The following is a 13,448-nucleotide window of genomic DNA, read 5'->3' on the forward strand; positions in this document are numbered from 1 at the left end:
AGTCTTGCTGTGATAGCAATTAGGATTTAGCTAGTGCCATCTTTTGATACTTCATTTTAGAAAGGATTCCTGCTGATCTAATAAGCAATAAAATATGTAGTGCATAAAAGAAAACACCCAAGTATGATATTTACATTTTAAAGGCAGCATTTGAATTGAAAAATTTTGATTGGATTGTAAAAGAAACTTTCCAGTTGAGAGGACGACGCAAAGAGGATTTGAACTTAGTGAAAGTCCGTACTTTGAATAGGATGGATTAAATGCAGAAATATACATTTTATATGGTTGCAATTGTATTCACAGTTAGTTTATCTAAATCACATGACTGGCAGTTGAACTAAATAAAGTTGTAACCCAATAAGTTTGTGGCCCGCATCGGGGGTGGGCTGCTGGGGGTTCGCAGGGGTTCAGGAGAACCTCTAGCTAAGATTCTGTGTGCCAGCACTTCAACCTGCATTTATTCTAGTGCTGACATAAGAAGGAGAAGAGGGGGCAGCTGGCAAGAGGATGCTTGACTTCTCACCTATTATTTTCCCTGAAGATAATATCCCCTAGGAGATGAGATGGGAGGGGGGACATTCCTGGGAGCTGAAGTAGTAGATATGGGGAGAGTAATTTGGGAAGAGAGCCAATGAGACACAGAGAATTGGGGAACAGAAAGGGAAGGTTTTGGGGTCAGGAAGTCAGTGTTGGCTATGCCACAATCGGGGACAGGTTGTCATGCTTAACAAAATGAAAGATTTCTTCAAAGACTATTTGTTTGGAAATGCAATTTATTTTATTTGAGACAACATCGAAACCTGACACTGTGCAGTTTGGAGAATCCCCAAATCCCACTCCTGGCTGGCCCCATCCACCCCATCCCACCCCTCTTAGGAGTTCCCACATGTCCCATTTTGGATGCAGGTTAAGTGCAGGGTGCACACGGAGGCTTGGGGAGGGTGAAAAACAGGCCTACCGGAAGTTTGGGAATGAGGCCTCCAGAGGGCCTCTGGAGCCTCGGGTGGCCGTTTTCACCCTCCTGGAGGCTCAAAGAAAACCTCCGAAGCCCAGAGAGGGCAAAAGTGCCCCCCCCCACCATGGTGCAGGTGGCCAACTAGGCCCACCATGGCCATGCCCACCCAGCAACCAGGCAGAGAACCCCTTGCTAAAATTTTTGAAGCCCACCTTGGCCCATATGCAATTAAACATTCATAAGTATAAATGTGCAAAGTCTCTACAGTCACACTTTTGTAGAGAGCACTATATTCTTAAGGTGTTTCCTGGCTTGCCATCTACTTTATAAAATTCCCTCCAGATGAAGATTAGTATGAATTTATCCATGTGCAGTCTCCTTTTTATATTGGTTCTCCATCATTTCTTTTAGACCTTGTGTTGTTTCATGTTTGTGTATCTTTTGTACATTTCTTAGAATGCAACCTTTGGAAAAGAAATTCCCCCCCAAAATTGTGAGTCAGAGAAACAATGCCCTGTGAGACAAAAAGTAAATTATACATATATTTGATTCAACATACAGTATAGACAGTCAAAGAAAACCACAGATTCTACCCTGACTAGTTTGCAATACATGGAATGGAAGGCTTCCAGAAGCAGTTTTGGTCACATTATTATAAAAAAGATGCAGAGATTTTGAAAAGAATGCAGAAAAGAGAAAAGAGCAATGAAGAGGATTAAAGGCCTGGAGCCTAAAAATTATGAAGAACGGTTGAAGGAATTGAGTTTGTCTAGTCTATTGAAAAGAAGGTTTAGGGGTGACATGATAATAGTATTCCAGTATTTGAGGGGCTGCCACAAAGAAGAGGAGGGCCAACCTATTTTCCAAAGTACTAGAAGGCAAGAAAAGAAACAATGCATGGAAACTAATCAAGGAGAGAATTAACCTAGAACTAAGGAGAAATTTCCTAACAGTGAGAACAATTAACAAGTAGAATGGCTTGCCTTCAGAAGGTGTGGTGGTCCATCACTGGAGACTTTTAAGAAGAGCTGATCAGTCACTTCTCTGAAATGATATAGGGTTTTCTGCTTGGATAGAAGACTTCCAAGATAGATGACTTCTGAGGCCCCTTCCAATTCTGTTATACAGATCTGTTTTGTTCAAAAAGCTGGAAGGATTTGTATGACTCTTCTTAGATCTTCATTGTTTTTCGACATAGAATCTCAGTAGTGGGCAAAAGCGGAATGTGACAAAGAAATAAATAATGGGCTTCTAGACTTTGGCTCCATTCAGTTACAAGCAGCATGGCTTCTTACAGGGACTTATGGGAGTTTTAGTCCAGTGATATGAACGAAGCAAGAAGCATACTTTGGATTTCAAAAAAGGATGTGTTAATTCATTGCTTTCTTGTGCAATTTATCTTCAGTTATTCACGATATTCTCCTAGTTGTTCATTATTCTAAAAGACCATAAACACTGCTGAAGACTCAAATTTAATAAAACCTGCAGATGCAGTCAACATTCAGAGATAAGGATTGCCTTTTCTATGGCTATGGGTTATAGCAATAAGACAAAATGCATTTGTTTGTTTATATGGGAGCAATACATCAAGTTTCCCACTACAAAGCAATAAAGGCAATCAGTGGAGCTATATTTATCTATGTAAGTCATTCAATCATTTTTCTGTGTAAGGTGTTCAGTCATGCCTTTTTTGCTATAAAACAACACACAATCTACAAATCTGATATCAGCAATACCAGAAGCTTACAATACCTCATGTTCTGTGCAGGAAAATACTACTACTATTACTACTACTACTACTACTACTACTACTACTACTACTACTAAGAGCAATTGGCCTCAATATAACATCCTCCTCCAAATTGGGGTGGTTTTTTTGGGTGGGTGTTTTTTTTTATATAGCTACAGAATAAAGCAAAAACACCTGAAAATTGTATTTTCTCTCTGATTCCAAAATATTGCAGGACACAAATGTCAACATTTTAATCCCAGAGCCAAAATCCTACAAATCTTACTATTTTTTTTTCCAAAAGAGAAAATGTTCCCATTGAAACAGGATTCAGAACTAACTAGACAACCCATGCCCCACTGAGTCATTATTTCAGAGATATTTTCTTACCTAAACAGAGAAACAGAATGACCAGGGGTGGACAAAACAGTAGGAGTGGAATGGTCTTTCTGCCAGCTTCCCCATTGAGTTTTCTTGTGGGAATCTGGCAAGGAGAAAGTCATTGGGGAAGCCAGCAGGAAGCTGCAAGTCCAAGGCCAGCAGGCAAGTAAATGGTTCCTGCCAGGTGGGGGAAGGAGTGTGTGAGGGTGTATGTCAGGAACAGTAAATAGGGGTGTGAGAGAGGTGCCATGTGGGTTGGGAAAAATGTGTAGGTATGTGGTTTAGATTGGGAAGGGTGCCTTGGGATGCATAAGAGATGTTGTGCAATTCAGAAAGGGCATTCAAGAAGATGTTCTGGATCAAGAAGGGTTTGTGGAGCTTATGGGAGCAAGAGGTCCTGCATGGGTAAAGTAGAGTGTGTAGTGGGGTGGGACAGGTCAAAAATAATGGCCGAAATAACAGCAGTCTAAATGCTGTGCTGGTTGGGGATAGTACATGGGAGAGGTGATGTGGGTTTGAAGAGGGCACGCAGGCATAAAAGAGATACCGCGCATAGGGGAGTAGTGCAGGTCAGAGAGGGTGCATGAGGGTGCCCAAGAGGTCCTGTGTGGGTTGAGGAAGGCATGCAGGGGGTGACAACAGTCAGGGGAGGTGCAGGAAGGGCAGCCCCAATCCAGGTGTGTACAGCAGGGGTGGGTTCTACTTACCTTTGCTACTGGTTCACAATGGGATCACGTGCGGGGCTTGCTCTTGCACATGCGCAGAAGCTTCACTGATGACGATGTCTGGGGCAGTGGGCGGGGCCTCCTGCCAGTTTTACTACCAGTTCTTGTGAACCAGTCCGAACCGGGGGCAACCCACCACTGGTGTACAGGTGGGTGTCATAGGCCAAGAAGGATGCATGGGCACTCCTTCCCCTACCTCTTGCCCTTGCCCTTCACTTTGTCCTTTCCCACAGCAGCCAGTAGCACAGAAGCAGCCACAACTTTCTCAAATTTCATCCCTTTGGTAGTCATGGGTTTCTAATTTAGGGCACATTCTGTAAGTTGACCATCCAAGATACACTTTGGTTCAAAAACTGTTGTCCTATGATGTCCTATTTTACCCAGTTAAAGAGGAGCACAGTGGCTCACATAGTTAAGATGTTGGGTTGGAGGTTAGCAAGCCCATGTTCTGGACCCAAATACTGCTGCTTGGCAAGAATGAACTCCTGTCATTCCCTCCAGCTCCTTGATGGGGGCATGAAAGGACTCCCCCAGGGTTTCCCAGGCAATGGTGATATCACTGACTAATCATTTCAACCTGGTGCCTCCAACATAAACAGGATGGAAACCCAGTTAAAGGAGAGGTTTAGTAGTATATAGTGTAGCATATAGTACTATAGTGAAAGGTAAAGGTAAAGGTTCCCCTGCACATGTGTGCTAGTCATTTCCAGCTCAAGGGGCAGTGCTCATCTCCGTTTCAAAGCCAAAGAGCCAGTGCTGTCCGAAGACGTCTCCAGGGTCATGTGGCTGGCATGACTAAATGCCAAAGGCACATGGAACACTATTAACTTCCCATCAAAGGTGGTCCCTATTTTTCTACTTTCAATTTTTTACATCCTTTTGAACTGCTAGGTTGGCAGAAGCTGAGACAAGTAACGGGAGCTCACTCCATTACGCGGCGCTAAGGATTCGAACCACTGAACTGCTGACCTTCTAATCGATAAGCTCAGCGTCATAGCCACCATGTCCCTCCTGAAACACTGCATATAATTACATACACTGTACTTCAGCCAAATATTCCAGCAAAATGATAAACATTTATTATTTTACAAATGAAGGCAAATATCCATGTCTCAGAATAATGTTGTAGACTCCAATATTTTTCGGTGATTGGCTTATGTACTTTAGTCTTCTGAGCTTTCAGATTCATACTGGAGCTCATCCTTAGAGAACCTCTCTGGGCCAGAATGTGCACTTTGGGCTATTCTATAACAAATGACCAAAGCCTGGGAAACAGGCTCCTTGTCAGTCAACAGGACTGCTGATTTAGCACCAGCTTATCAAGTACTTAGGAGACGAGGACTTGGCAGCACAAGATAACAACACCCAATGACTTAATAGCCAGCCATCAACACCCCAATCAACAACTAGAGAAGATCAACAGAAATGATTAAAGGAATGGAGGCTAAAACTGGACGTCTTCTAGTCCAATTCCCTGTTCAAGCAGGAGACCCTGTACCATTCCATACAAGTGGCTATCCTGTCTCTTCCTTAAAAATCTCCAGTTATGGAACATCTTCTGAAGGTAAGCTGTTCCAGTGGTTAATTGCTCTCACTGTTAGAAATTTTCTCCTTAGTTCTAGGTTGCTTCTCTCCTTGATTGGTTTCCAACCATTGCTTTTTGTCTCGCCTTTTGGTGCTTTGGAAAATAGGTTGACCTCCCTCTTCTTTGTGGCAGCCCCTCTAATATTGGAACACTGCTATCATGTCATTCCTAGTTGCAGGAACTGGATATGTCTAGTTTAATGAAAAGAAGGACTAGGGGAGACAAGATAGCAGTGTTCCAATATCTCAAGGGCTGCTACAAAGAAGAGGGAATCAAGCTATTCTCCAAAGCACCTGAGGGTAGGACAAGAAGCAATGGGTAGAAACTAATCAAGGAGAGAAGCAACTTAGAACTAAGGAGAAATTTCCTGACAGTTAGAACAATTAATCAGTGGAACAACTTGGCTCCAGGAGAAGAAATTGGACAACCATTTGTCTGAAATGATATAGGGTTTCCTGCCCAAGCTGGGGGTTGGGGGGTGGGTGTTGGACTAGAAGACCCAAAAGCACCCATTCTAGTAGAGAGAGGTTCCCTGAGAATGAGCTCCAGCATGAGTCTGAAATTTCAGAATATTCAACCTCTGGTTCCAGTGACCAACCCAGATTGGATTTATTATTGCATTGTTCCAATTTTAGTATATGTGCTGCTGAAGCGAGCACTGGATTTAATATTTTATTATCCCATATCTTTTGGCATGTACTGATTCATTACAGAATTACAATGTTATAAGTTTTGCTGTTCGTGGGGTAGAGTGAAAAAAGTTAAGTGTGTGTAGTCTTAGCAATGACTCCTTTTTTTGACCCCCATCCCACACACTGCAGATGCCCAAAATAGCCAATAACAGATGGTTGGATTTGCCTTCTTTGAGTGTCACTGTGTTTGATTTCTACAATGAAGGAAATCTCTTGTGTTTGAACTGTTGATCTATGAAGACTATTTTACACATGCAACTGAACTGCTTGCTGTTGTGCCCATCAAATTAAAATGCATGTATAAATTAAAGCTAAGTCATGGCTCAGAGTCTTAAAACCTTTATGAAGGATATCCATATGGATGTATGGAAGAAGCAACATTTGGCCCAGAATGACCATCTGGATGACAGCAATTAAAAAAATGAAACTGTGCTCCCTCTTCACCATAAAAGTTTAGCTGTGGGCATATTTGCTTTTGATCAGGTGTTGGGGTTTTTTTTTCTCCATTTCACAAGGATGACAGAGAAAATGAGGTGAAAAAAATCCCTCTGAGCAGGATATAATATCAAAATGGCAGGCTGATGAACTCAGAAAGGTCTTAGAAAACAAAGAAGCAAAACATTCTTCCAGTAAATTTTAAACATGAAGATTCCCCCCCCACCCCCGGTAAGATTTTTAACTAGTCCTTCCCTGTGTGTGATTCCCTATAAAAATTGGTTGGACTTTAAAATTGCCAAGCAATCTGCTTCCTCCTGCTTTCTGACAAAATCAGACTTGACAGATTTCAGCGGGGCCTGATCCTGTGGAGATGAGCAAATTTGTGTCGGCCAAGAGTTGCATTTGAATTCATGAGGGTTGGGTGGAAATGCAAAGAAGGACTATAGTATTTAGGGTGAAAGCACAGCACAAGTAAATAAGGCTGCATCACACACGTGAGGAACGTTTTTCCCCTTGGATCTGTGGAGTGGACTTTTGAAGATTTTTTTTTAAAACTATTTTAGCAACAGGCTGCCTCTGATGAGGAACAGGTGCCACCCCTGCATGGCATGAAGAGCAGAAGAGGGGAAGCTCAAAGGAGGTCAGCGAAGTTGCTCGCGAGGAAGCAGCCTCATCCCTCATAATGAGGAACACCAGGCTTTGACTTATTTAGTCAGGCACATGGGAAGAAGCTGGGATAAAATTTATTACTGTCGGTTCTGTGGGTGTGGCTTGATTGGGGGGTAATGTGACTGGGTGGGTGTGGCCAATTTTTTTTTTAACTTTTCAAAGCATTTTTTCTAATGCTTTGAAAAGCCTCTGCCGATCAGGTAACTCAGCTGGGATCGTCAGAGACTTTTCAAAGCATTTTTTTTATACCACCTCTTCGGCCAAGAGGTTGCAGAAAAAAATGCTTTGAAAAGCCTCTGATGATCCCAGCTGAGCTGTGCGATCATCAGAGGCTTTTTTTTTTTACTTTTAAAAGCATTTTTTCGTCGGAAGAGGCTGTAGAAAAAATGCTTTTAAAAGTTAAAAAAAAGCCTCTTATGATTGTGTGGCTCAGCTGGGCATGGTGGGGGGGGGGGCGGGGAGGCACAGGAATTTTTGCTACCGGTTCTCCGAACCACCAGCCGCCATCGCTACCGGATCGGGCAATCCGGTCCGAACTGGGAGCATTTCGCCCCTGGGAAGAAGAGGTTGGCCATTTCTTTTCTTGTGCATTGTCTTCAGCTCCATGCTTCCTGTATCCCGTTTTTGTGCTGTGATCCTTGGGTTTGTCTTGTTGGCTTTTCCTGGATCTGGACTTGAATTTGGACAAAGATTAAGACTTGGATTTGTATCTGGTCAGAACACACTGCTACTTTTCAAAAGTCATGAACGGACGAAGCTATTCATGTTCTGGGAGTTACAAACTTGGGTTACGTACCCTGGGGAAATGAGTTACGTTTCTCTGCCATAAGTCATTGTCACAAATCTATTGACACACAAGCAGGGGTTTTGCCATTGTGACTTCTAACATGCCTAAACATGCCACCAGTGAAGTGAATTCTGCAGTATGGCCATTTTACACAGTCCAAATAAATTGCTTGTATCCTGTGGTAGGTTTGTGGATGTTGGATAAGCTTTCTTCTTGGGTCAGGAATACAGCACCCCCCTTTTCTGATGAACGTTGGAAAGGATTGCTGAGAGATCCAATTTTGCACTATCTAGAAAACCAAAGGCTCCTCCAATTGATGCCCTTTCGTGTACAATTCAGCCTCATTACTGCAAATAACTAGTAGTATCCCTGCAGCTTTAGCCAAGCTGGATGAAAACATTTACCTGACATTGACTGATCTTGAAAAAACAAAGTCAGACCCCCACTGGTACTTGGGGGTCTGATCATCAAAACAAAACAAACAAAACAGAGCTGTAATATATATTGGAAGTAAAAAAAGTAAATTCAGAAAAAAATAATGGTAAGGTATTTTCCAAAGATGCTGAGACTCTGGAAAGGATGCAGAAAAGAGCAACAAAGATGATTAGAGGCTGGAGACTAAAACATATGAAGAATGGTTGTAGGAAATGGGTAAGTCTAGTCTAATGAAAATAAGGACTGGGGTGACATGATACAGTGTTCCAATATTTGAGGGGCTCTTACAAAGATGAAGGGGTCAACCAAAGCAATTAATTGACTCCCTCATCTTTAGGTCAACCAATTTTCAAAAGCACCAGAAGACAGGACAAAAAGCAATAGATGGAGACTAGGTAAGTACAGAAAGTATCTAGAACTAAGGAGAAATTTCCTGACAGTGAGAACAATTGACCAGTGGAATGGCTTGCCTTCAGAAGTTGTGGGTGCTCCAATACTGTAGGTTTTAAAGAAGACACTGGACAGCCATTTGCCCAGAATGGTATTGGGTCTCCTGCTTTAGCAGGGGTTGGACTAGAAGACCTCCAAGATTCCTTCCAATTCTGTTATTCCATTATATCGTTGTCAGGAAACCTACATGAATGTATCAATGCTGTCACGGGAGTTCAGCACAATGTGAAGGCGATTTACTGTTTCTTCTACCCTCTAGATATCATACGAAGGAAGGAATTATATCATTTCCACCAGATTTACAGTGTAGATACTTGGGTTGGTTTTTCTTTTGTTCAAGTGAGAATTCAGTTGCCCAGTCCTTGTACATTCTCGCAACAGCTCTATCTTTCAGACCACCAGTTCTGCCTCTATTACTGATTAGTTCATTGAGCTACAAAGTATATAGTTAATATTTAATATATAAGCTTGTGGGAAAGAAGAAAAAGACCAGAAAAGCTTATTGTTATTAAGCATGTAAAGAGAAGAAAATGAAAGAGCTGGAAAACCTTTTGGGTCACCTGGAATTCTAATATGGTAGAAACATCCCTGTACAGCAAACAGGATGTGTCTGTTGAGATTTTAGCAGCTTTCTTAAACTGTAACTGCAGTTCTCTCCTTGTCATTTAATACCATCTGGGACAGATGCATAAACAACGCGGTCGTTTTTTCAAGGACAAAAAAAAAAGGGTGTCACATTTATAATGCTTGAAACCAATGACTGATATATAGGTAATGAAGCAAAGATAGTTTCTCTCCCTTTTATAGATGTTTGGAAAATGAAGAGGAGTTCTAACTATATAATCCTTTTATTGTCACACCTCAGGGTGTGAACTATTTGGAAACCCATTTTCCAAATTAGATTTCTAAGATCGTAAATAAATATGACGCATTAAAAAAACTCAGTTGTGTATTCTGTATATACCTTCTGTGCATTATGTTATCTTGAAAGGAAAAAAAATAATGCATATGGCTTGTGTATTACATTTCAACCTGTCTACTCAAGTCAAGGAGAGAGGAAGAATGTATGTTGGAAAGAAATGCAACATGTACTGTACATCTTTCTGCAGTGAGCAGATTCTGAATAATATTTTAATTAGCTGTGAAGAATGATTCAAGTGATGGAAATCTTAAATTAAGATCAAAGCTATACCCATTAAGGATATGCCGTGGTGTATCTCAATCGTGATGATTCTCAATCATCCAGGTGATGATTATCCCAAAGGCTCTTTTCTTTAGTTCAGTTAGAAATGAAGAAACTTCTTGGATAAGAAGTGAATTTTTTCCAAGGAAAAACACAAGAAAGTCCAGTTGCCTTTTGGAAAAGCATCCTTGAAACATATATGCTGTGGTTGTTGAACTACATTTCCCAGCATTCATCATTATTGACCATACTGGTTGGAGCTGCTGGGAATTGTAAGGCAACTGTATCTGGAGGCCATATTCCCTATTCCCAAATCAGAAGATTGATATCTGTGTAATGATAACTATATATGCAGAAATCATCACTCAAGTTAAATCATGTAATAAAGACACTGAAATGGGATTAGTCACTTTGCTATGTTTGACATTCACATTTTTATTGGGTTTTTTTTTATGCCTGGAACTTATATAATGTTCCTTATGAAGAGGTTAGATTGCATAGCCAGAAATTAATTCAGTTTTCAAAAAGTTAAGTACATAAATAATACATAATATTGACCATGAATGACCTTATTTAGTTTGAAGCAGTGATGAAATCCAATTTTTTTTTACTACCGGTTCTGTGGGTTCGGCTTGGTGGGCATGGTGTGGCTTGGTGTGCGTGGCAGGGGAAGGATACTGCAAAATCTCCATTCCCACCCCACTCTGGGGCCAGCCAGAGGTGGCATTTGCCGATTCTCCGAACTACTCAAAATTTCCACTACCAGTTCTCCGAAGTGCTCAAAATTTCCGCTACCAGTTCTTCAGAACCTTTCAGAACCTGCTGGATTTCACCCCTGGTTTGAAGGAGTCCAAAATCAAATCAAAACACTGGCAAAATCTTAGCTAAAGAACTGGAAAAGTGAACAACTTGGCCAGTTGGGAGTGACCATTTAAAATGGAATAAATGGTTTTTGCGTGCTACAGTGAAAGCTCTCAAATAAAATGCATTCTGCTCTATGCACCAAGAAATGCTCAAGAAAGATATTACTCTTTTTTTGGGGGAAATGATTTTTCTAAAGGTGTTTTATTAGTGTTACAGTCTTAAAGCACCACAGAATTACTGAAACCCTGCCTTCCAATAGCTGCTGTTTACTGTCCTGTTTATTTATTTTACCAGGTTTATTTCTCTAACTACAGTCTACAAACCACTTATTCAAAAACACTCCATCTTTCAGGAGTCCCACTATTTTCCAGTAATACTGTGTACAATACCACACAAGCGGTAGCAATCTCACTCTCAGTTTGGGAATCTCTTTTAAATGCATGAGTAGAAGATTGCAGTTAGTAAAATTAAATAGTAGGCTATCCTGTTATAAATTTTAATAGCAAAGTCAAATAGCAAATGTCAGGTTATAAGTATAGGATTTTTTAGTTGCATGTTATTTTTATGGGGATTGTGAATTTATCTTTGTGTGTATTGATTTTTGTAGTGTTGAGTATTTTTTAAAAACTTTTTTAACACAACTTAAAACTGGTTAGGGTTGGACTGGGGTGGGATATACTTTATTAATATGGTTATTGATCTTCCTTCTTTGCTTCTGAAATTTAGCTGCTTCAGAATTAAGAAAGGGCCAATTTTACACTTGCAAATGGAAGTGTAAAATTGCCCCAGTGTCACAGGTGTCATGTTTTTGCTAATTTGGAAAAGTTTTTTTTAACATTGTAGTCACTGCAAATCTATAATAAAGATTACTTTCACCCCTTAAAATATTATCTCCATTTAAAAACTCTGCCCCTTGAAGTCTTCCTAATCTTCCCATTGAAAGACTCAGATCTTTCAATGGGAAGACTAGGTATGTGTAATGTAATGTAAAACTACTAGGCTCTGGCAAGATTATCCCAAATTTATTAGAAAATCAATCCATTGCCCTTTCAGATGGATTTTGTTACAGTTGCAGATCTCAGCTTCTCCAGCTAGAGTACTCAATAGTGAGAAATGCTGGTAGTTGTAACTCAAGAATATCTGGAAGACCATAGGTTCCCCACCCCTGGCCTAAACTGAGTTGTTGAAAACATAGAATGATAGGTTGAAGGGGACACTGGAGGTCTTTTAGTTGAACCCCCTGCTTAAGCACAAGACTCTATACCCGTGATGGCGAACCTATGGCACGCGTGGCACACAGAGGCCTCTCTGCAGGCACACCAGCCATCGCCCCAGTCCAGTTCCACCATGCATGTGTGTGCGCCTCCCACCAGCCAGCTGGTCTTCGGGTCTCCACCGCACATGCACGGGGAGGGCACATGTGGGGGACGTGCGTGCACATGTATGGGGAGTGGAGCACATGAGCGGTGGGAGGATGAAGATTGGTGCAGGAGGCTTTCAAGGCCCAAAATGGGATGTGGGGGGGCTCATGCTGCACCCTGTGCCCCATTTTGGCTTCCAGATTGGTGCAGGAGGCTTTCCAGGCATGGGGATGCCGTGTGAGCTCCCTCCAATGCCCTGTTTTGGGCCTGGAAAGCCTCCTGCACCAACCTGAAAGCCAAAACGGGGTGCAGGGGGCACGCATGTGTGTGGGGGCATGCACAGGGGGCACTCACATTGCATTTTGGGGGTTCGAGCACACACGCGTGCATTCGTGCACACCACACGCTTTGGGCACTCAGCACCAAAAAGGTTAACCATCACTGCTCTATACCATTTATTTATTTATTTATTTATTTATTGGTTCGATTTATATGCCACCCTTCTCCAGAGACTCAGGGTGGCTTACAATGCGTTAAGCAATAGCCTTCATACTTTTGTATATACCTGCTTAGTAGGGCTTTCGGCCCCTCCTAAGCGGTGTTCTTTTTTATACAAAGTCAGTTTATTGCCCCCACAAACCGGGTTCTCATTTTACCTACCTCGGAAGGATGGAAGGCTGAGTCAACCTTGAGCTTGGTGAGATTCGAACTTGCAGACAAATGGCTGTCCAATCTTTTCTTGAAATCCTCCAGTGATGGAACATCCACAACTTCTGGAGGTAAGCCATTCCACTTACTTATTGTTCTCATTGTCAGGAAATTTCTCCTTAGTTCTAGGTTGGATCTCTCTTTAATGATCTTCCACCCATAAGTTCTGATCTGCCTTCAAATGCTTTGGGGAATAGGTCAATCCATTCTTCTGTGTGACAGCCCCTCAAATACTGGAGGACTGCTATGATATCTGCCCTAGTCTTTCTCTCTGTTAGGCTAGACATGCCTAGTTCTCTCAATTGTTCATCATATGTTTTAGCCTCAAGATGCTTTACCATCTTTGTTGGTCTTCTCTTTTAAAAGCCTCTGACGATCCCAGCTGAGTTGCCTGATCGTCAGAGGCTTTTTTTTCTTTTAAAAACATTTTTTCTACAACCTCTTCGGCTGAAGCCGTGCGATCATCAGATGCTTTTTTTTTAACTT

The sequence above is a fragment of the Pantherophis guttatus genome, chromosome 5 (assembly GCF_059756535.1).
Source record: "Pantherophis guttatus breed Tessera chromosome 5, ASM5975653v1, whole genome shotgun sequence".
Taxonomy (NCBI): Eukaryota; Metazoa; Chordata; class Lepidosauria; order Squamata; family Colubridae; genus Pantherophis; species Pantherophis guttatus.